The following is a 7,904-nucleotide window of genomic DNA, read 5'->3' as shown; positions in this document are numbered from 1 at the left end:
CTTAAAATGGCAGTGTTTTTGTTTCTATAATGGGTGCAGATGGCCGCTTTCAGAAAAACTTCGGCTGCATCACTGTGGCAGTTTTGCCACTTACACATTTTCCCATTTTTCTCTCAATATTCTCACTATTATTGCATTGCTTTCGTCGTTGTAAGGACTTGCGCTGTTCGCCTACTAGTCTGACCCACATATTAGCACGGAGGGACTGAATTATCCCGGCAAAACAAGAGGACCACAGTTTGTGCATTGCAACAATTCAAACTAAGGCTCGCACTTTTTATTTTCACCTTCTGTGTGATTATTACCCTAAAGAACGGTGCTGACGACTGCAAAAACATAGAACATATTTAAAATAATAAAAATTAATACAAAACAGTGAGAAAAATATTTAAAATATAAAAACTAATACAAAAAGTGAGAAAAAAATTAAAATAATAAAAGAATAAATACAAATAACTTAACAAGAATAGTGTGTTCACCACGATTCCAACCAACGCCCGCACGTCCCGCAAGACAGCGCGTGAACAAACTAGGCTATAGTCGCCCGGGTGACCTTCGCTTGTTTCATAGAAAGGTGCATGTTTGCTCAATTCATTTTGATCCATTTTACGCTTAGTTTCGTATTTAATATTTTGGTACGTGTTCAAGACTTCTTCATATTATTGTGGCAATATTGACGCGTGCAATAATTTATTATTCCTGTGTCTTTTATGAGTTTTATAATGCGGTTTGCTGATCCTTTTATTTGAAACGTTTTGAATATACGAAAACAATCTCATCGAATCAACAACCTATGTTTGTTACCTTTTTCCGGCCGTGTGCGTTTAAATGCCTGTGTTCACGACCGGCTAACAGTTAAATTTTTCGATTAGTCGTGATGCGTGGAGTTTGCCTTAGTTTCCAGATGTGTCCAAAAAAGACGGAAGGGACTGTCAGACGTGGAACTACGTAAAATCTGCTCAACAGCTAAGATCATGGCACGGGATCCGAAGTAAGTTCGTTTCTTTGTTCGTTACGGCTAGATTATTTCCTGCGTTCAAAAGGCTTCTCATTGTCTGTAGATAGCTTACTTTTACCAGTATTATTACTGTGCGAGAATGGTGTTATGCGAGGCTGGTTTTCTTCTTTTTACCCTGATGCAGAGGCTGTGTACTCGCTCAGGATCCATCAGTTGCTGCGGAACTCTTTGGCAGACGGGGGGTTGGGGGGGGGGGGGGGGGGCGCCAAAGGCGGAAGAGGAGGGGGGAGGATTTGATTGCCTCCCTCCGCCGTATTGTTTACTGGTAAACTGGATTGTCTGGCAGCGCGCGGTACGGTGCCCCTCCATCGCCGACGCCATTGCCTGAGGAGAGCTGGACCCGACAAAAAGCAGCGATTGATTGATCGAGCAAGCCCGTAGCTTCCGCCGCCCAGTCGTCTCCAAACGACTTCATTTTCTCGATTCGTAATCAGAAAAGAATTGCCAAAAATGGGTGCCGCAATGAATTCACCCCATGGTGTAAATGCATAGCATACCACTTCCCATCGCAGGAATTTGTGCCCGCGAAATAATTTTTGACGCCGGCACTTATTCCTCGGGAAATTTCGAGCTCTAAATATCATTTGCTGTACACGTGTTTCGTATTATCCAGCGCACGTGCAACGAATTTCATACCTCCAGAAACACTCAGGCTGTTTAAATGGTGAAGCTTTTATTATATTCCTATTGCTGTTTTTGAGGCTATCAGGTATTAATTACAAGCTTCTAGGGAAATTCACAAGCATGTCCTGAATTAAGGTACTCTGTAACCAGTTTTTGGTATCTATATTTTGTTCAGCGTAAGTATATATGTTAGGCATACATCACCCCATCCCTGTTTTTTCTTTAGGTACTGCCTTTAGCGAATGGTGTAAGGTGCAATTGTTTTTAGTTTTTGCATGATTGTAGTAAGGTGGTGAGGTGGTACTAATTGAAAATCTTAAAGAATAGTTCGCAAAAAGTCAAGGAGACAGCGAAAGTAATTTATAGGCCTCATGCAAGCGCAGACTGAACTCGCATAAATCAGAGAAGGGAGAAATAAAGAATGCGAAAAGAGCTCGAGCACAGGCCCAAGTGGAACGCGCTGATTTACCTGTTAGCAAGAGCCGATTTAGAAAAGAAAAGCTACATAATTTCCATATCAGTTAAGGTAACAGATGGATGCATAATACATAAAGAGAGCTCAAGCTCTCTAAAATCTACGATGGATTGCCACCTACCTATGGATTGTTTACACTGCTCGCGTAAGTCATCCTTTGGAAAAACGCGAATAATCAGCCGATACTATAAAAACATAGAAGAGTATTATTTTAGGTCATTATTATGGGCGACCAATGTGTCCGCGCATCCATCTGTTACCTGAACTGGCGAGGAAATAGCTTTTACAGTATTATGCATATGGGTGAATTAGCACGGCCCACTTGGACCTGTTCGAACTTTTGCTGAAGCTCCTAATGCATTCTTTATTGTTTTCTAATTTATCTTCGTTGGAAGCCTGCACTCGTATGTAGTGTAGGTATTCCTCTCCTTTATTCCTTGTTTTCTTTGTGTGCTATATTTCAATATGTTCAATCAGAATGAACTCACCACTTTACTACATGGAAAGGCTGTTGCTAATCTAGAGTGTCTGTAAAACAATCTACCCGACATCTTTGTCCCACGCCCCGGTTCCTGAAGCTCACATTCTCCGAGCACAGCCCTTCTGATTTTTCTCATCCTCTTGTTTATTGTCTTTTGTGTTCAATAGAACGAGTTGCGAATGTGCACCAGTCTGCGTCCTACGTGTTCCAGTCCTTTTGTCGTTGTCTTTTTGTGCACTTTTTTTTTATTTGGTCCACGATATTTTTTATCATATGTTCTAATCTGTGTATTCGTCCTTATACTTACTGCAGCCTTTCCCAATTAGACGTTGGCATTCACTTTCGCCATCCTGATGTGAGTGACCTGAGTCGACACAAAATAAGTCTCCCATGCTGAAGTCCAGGCTTCATGGAACACTGCCAAGACTGTTCATGGTAAGGTGCTCTATATATTGAGCAATAGAATAGCAACTTATTGCTGCTAGGATTGTTTTTAACACAGACTGAATTTATGGGTTGACTTTTAGCAATTCTGTTGCCACTCACGTGGAATGAAAGCCTGAAGGAAATTGCCCACTTCATTCGTAAGCGGAATGCTGAGTTTACAACAGAAGTATGTTGCGTTTCCTTGCGTTGGGGGATCGGCGGCCTACTGAGCTAGCGCACACCAGCTCGGAGCACGTGGAGCGAAAGCTTACGCTGCAGAACCCATGGACCCTGGGTTCAATCCCCACCCCTGGCCATTTCGATCTAGATGAGAATCGTATCGGCGTGCGGTCGTGTATCACTACTGCGTGGTGCAGGTTGAAGATTCCAGGCTGGCAGTCTTACTGCACGGGTTAAATTGCTCATCTACGGCGAGCAACTCATCGCAACTTTGAAATTGTTCACCAACTACACGCTGTATAAATATCCACAGAACCCCAACAAAGTGCGTCACTACTTGCATCCAGCATTGCTGTGTGTGCTTTATTCGCATTTTGTATTTGTTCATTTAGTGTTCCCAATAATGGCTGAAGCCTTCCCATTGGTGCGCTTGTTAGTAGCAACACACAAAGGAACAAACTGCGAGAGTGGTGAACAGCGCCACTCTTGCCGCTCGCCACCGCGCCCATTGGTTTTCGCAGAAGTTCGCAGTATTAGTCTCTGTGGTATTTGGTTATATATCGCACATGGACACAACCAGAGCACTGTACCTACAACTCAACACTTGCAAGACTTGCGTGAATGCACACTGTGGGTACTCGCACTTTGAGTCATTTTAATGTTTCAAAAATGATAGAATGGATGCTTGGGTGAGTTGGTGAACCATATTCTACGGTGACAGCGCAGAGAAACATTCGCACACCAGATACTCAGGAAGACAGGCACACGCGCTGAACTTACAGCTCTCGTGTATTGGACTTCGTTTTTCTCTTAACGTCTGGATTGATTTTCCAGACCGTGATAAGAGGAATAGCACAAAATACAAGGAAAAAAGCAAAGAACAACAAAAATCAAAACGAAAAAAAACGAAAAAAAACGAAAATAGGAAAAAATCTTCAGGGTGCAAGGCAAGTGCAAGGCAGTTTGGAGTAGACACTGTCTATAGTTCGGATTTCAGATTAAGTAAACAGACGCCATTTCACACAGGTGTGAGCGAGTGCACAAAGGCTGATCGGGAAAAATTAGTATGTTGCGAGACTGGTGTTGTGTATGAGATAGCATTAGACTGTGGTTTTAAGTATGTAAGAGAGACGTCACGCTGCAGAAACGACATATTAAACGAACATAAAAGAAATGTAAAGAACAATGCACAGAACTCAGAAATAGCAAAACATATTCCTGAATGTAAATACTGCACGGCGCTCTGGTCGGAGACAGAAATAATACACAAAGAGAGGAACGATGTAAAGAGAGTCTTAAGGTAGACCGTGCGGATAAAGTCTCTAGACAAATGCATAAGTCCGGCTTCACTACAGTTTGGAAGCAATTCAGAAAGTCCTCTCTAGATGTAATTTTTTTTCATTTGTCAATTAGGTTGCTTTAAGTGCTTGTGATTTTCAAAAAAGCTGTAAAACCTTTTTTTTTTTGCTTTTTGCTGTGTGTGGGTCTCCACGTGTTTTGGCCCAACTATTGTTTCAGTGTTTTTTGTTTTTTTTTGTAGCGAGCGCGTTTTATGATTCAGAAGTATGAACTCTTTATAGAATAGTAGGGGAAGAGTTCCTTTTGTTCAAGTTTGAGGGTGGATCGATGTTGCCTTACCGCGTCGACTTGTAAACTTTGTCAACGTTATTGCATTGTGTGATGAAGGCTGTGGCGCTTGATCTGTATAACTTCGTCCTTTTGTGTTGGTAGAGATGACCTTGAGATTGAGACTATATAAGGAGGTGGACTAAATATATGAGTTAGCTGAGTTTGAGACGTCGTCCTGTCTATTTTCTGCCTCTTCTACGTTTTGATGTTTCTTCTCTACCCCAGTCTCAGGTTAATTCAACATGAAAAATAGTTTCTCTGCATCAGGGAAGCCCTTACCAGTCATCCCTCTCCCTCACTGCGATCCTTAAGATAGAAATTGGAGTTTTTTGGTCGACAACACAATACAAGGACTACTTGCACACTTGTTCTTCAGATGCTCTATTTTTTGCGCTCCCATTATTTCTCTTGACGATGGGTCTCGACCCTTAACTGTTACGGAAAAATTTTCAAAATGTGCTACACAACTACAATCCGGACAGTGGCTTCACAAATGTCCAGCAGCGACTCGGTGGGTGTTATGAAAATGCTCCTTTAAACAATCACCCAAACACCCCCCAGTCTGGTCTACATAAGTAATGTGGTAAGAAGTGTGTAGGCCAGACTGGCAGGTGTTTGAATGATCGTTTAAGGTAGCATTTTTATAATCAACTCTGAGCCGTCGCTGGACATTTGGGAATCTGCTGCGAAGATTGTCTTTGCGTAGCACATTTTGAAAATTGTTCCGTAATATATAGGATTAGAGACTCACCGACAAGAGAACTAATTGTAGCGCAAAGAATAGAGCGTCTGAAGGACAAGTGTGTAGCGCTGTCGACCAAAGAGCTCCAATTTCTATCAAAATGACAGCGGTGACGGAGAGATGAATTGTAAGGGTTTTCTTTTTTCGTTTTATATTGTCTCATCTTTCACTGTCTTCGTTGTATTTTGTGCTATTTCTTCTGCTTATCACGTTCTTGAAAGTCAATCCAGACGTTGAAGAGACAAATGAAGTAGTCGAATACACAAGAGTTATAAGATTCGAGCGTGTGCTTGTCTTTCTGAGTATCAGGTGTGTGATTGTTTCCCTGCACTGTCACCGTAGAATATGCAAAAATGAATAATGACAATGGCATATTTGTCATGCCAAAGCCTGTCACACTTGTTCCGAACTCTGATTTCCACGAGATCAAATACCACCGTTTCTGTTGTAGTGGCACTGTAGACTCTATACTTGTTTTGCTTCAGTCTTTGTAAGGAGACGCTGTAATCCGATTCTACTCATCTATGGTGTACTAGATAGCACCATATTTGCAGAGCTAGTCGTCGGTTTTCGTAGTTCCATCGAAATATATTTCAGCTTTTAAGTTATTTGTTATTTAACATGTACATTTACAAGCTTATCTAGATTGAAGGCAGCAAATATATTGCCAGCACTCATGGTACGCGTTTGAAGTATATTGCGTTAACATAATTGACCGAACCTCTGATTTTTATTTGTCAGTGCCTCTAGCGAATTGCGCATGCTAGAATTGTGTTTTTTTTTACTTAACCTACGGCACATTTTCCACCTTTCTACTCAGTGCAGCCCTCGCCGAACAGAAGCTAGCATTGACTAGGCCCAGGTTCAGGTCCGTGGCACTCTGCAAAGGTTGTTGATGGCTAAGCTGCCTTATATATACAGCTTTGTAAGAGCAGCTTGTCTTGGGTGACATTATAAAATGCATTTTTATGCTTCAGAAAGTGAAATTTGCATGGGCATACTTGCAATGTGAAACCTTACCAAGCCTGTTTAGAACGTTCATCCTCTTAAAATTTCAATACAGCCGTGTGTTCTGCACACACCCTGGCTACTTCGGCCAGGTAGATACTTCATCCATATGAAGGTAAACAGGTGAGTATCAACTGCGCAGTGCCGTCCGTGGTGACGTTCTCTCCTTATCAGACCACTTACCACACTTGGCTCGCAAGGCATTTGAAAAGGGGAGCAAGTCGCCTGCTGCATGATGCTCCCAGTACTGGGCAGTCGACGATTGCTTGTTCGCCTTCGTATAGATCACGACTGTACTTCAAGCTTGGCAAGTGTGACCCTTATCTGATTCAGTCTAGCAGTGGTGTGCTGAGCGCCCTACCGAAAAGAACATCAGGAAAATCCTGATGGTGTGATGGAGTTGTATTTTGGTACGTCTGATGGTTTGATGGTCTGTTGGCCTGATGGTCTGTTGGCCTGATGGCCTGTTGGCCTGATGGTCTGCTGGCCTGATGGTCTGTTGGTTTGTTCTGATGGTGGAATGACCTGTCGTATTTTGAGACGTCTATTTTTTACTGTTTGATTATGTGGTTTTATGGTTAATTTGAAACAGTTCGAGTTGACCACAACTTAAAAAAAACACGACAATATGTGAATGCATAATGTGGAAACTTAATTATGCCATGTCTGGAGTATGACGAGGTGCATATCCCACTTAGAATTTAATTATATTGACCACTGCACACTGGTAATCGCCAGCCTGACATTTGAGTACGGGAAATGCAGCTACTAATAAGAATTAAAAAATAAGCTGTATTGCTTTGATATTTTTATTATGAAGGTTTGAAATCATGCATTGTTTGGCTGGGCGGAATGGCTGGGTGGTACAGAAAAATAAAATTGAGGAAGTACTATTGTGACCGATATTAGTTGAAGCGCCATGACGCATGGCGTGTGGTACTATCAGAGCCACCTTTTGGATTTTCAGTGAACCTCTGTGTTTGCTGAGGTTTAGGCAGGTTGCTTCTTGCACTCCTTGCGCCACTATGAGCTGGAAATAGACACGGAACGGCATAGTGGTGCAACGAGCACAAGAAGAGATTTGTTTCTACCTCAGCGCATACCAAGGTTTGCTGAACAATCTGAGAGACAACTCTCATATTATCGCGTGCCACGTGTAGTGGCGTTTCAACTCGTATTGGCTGCGATAGTACATTTGTTCCATTTCAATAGTGTTGGCAATATATAAATTAAGCTAAATTAATATGAAGAAAAGGGTAAAAAGGCTAGAACATGGGGTGCAAGCGATGGCAGACCTGCAACAGCATGGGCAGTTCGTGGT

The sequence above is a fragment of the Ixodes scapularis genome, unplaced genomic scaffold (assembly GCF_016920785.2).
Source record: "Ixodes scapularis isolate PalLabHiFi unplaced genomic scaffold, ASM1692078v2 PGA_scaffold4__175_contigs__length_147842914, whole genome shotgun sequence".
Lineage (NCBI taxonomy): Eukaryota > Metazoa > Arthropoda > Arachnida > Ixodida > Ixodidae > Ixodes > Ixodes scapularis.
This window is presented reverse-complemented; position numbering follows the sequence as displayed.